Below are 299 nucleotides of genomic sequence, written 5' to 3' on the forward strand. Positions count from 1 at the left end.
CGGTTGTACCGAGCAAACTACCTGCCGCCGAAACAACCGCTCCACTCCGGGATCTTTAACTACCAGCCACGCTGCGCCCCAGCTATATAAAGGCTCATGCTGCTTTCTTAATATAGCCGGCCAATGGTGAGAGAGCCGGTGACGTTATGTTCCGGGAAGCCGCGCTCTGATTGGACGAAGTGGCGAGGGCGGGGCCCGCCTGCGGATGACACGGGCTGATTCCTTGCTTGGTTGTGCTAGCAGCCTGGGAAAGTGGAGGGGGCGAATGTGGAGGAGCCGGAGTGTTGGATGGGAACAGG

Source organism: Nanorana parkeri, unplaced genomic scaffold, assembly GCF_000935625.1.
Source record: "Nanorana parkeri isolate BGI_ZX_2015 unplaced genomic scaffold, ASM93562v1 scaffold2059, whole genome shotgun sequence".
Classification (NCBI taxonomy): domain Eukaryota; kingdom Metazoa; phylum Chordata; class Amphibia; order Anura; family Dicroglossidae; genus Nanorana; species Nanorana parkeri.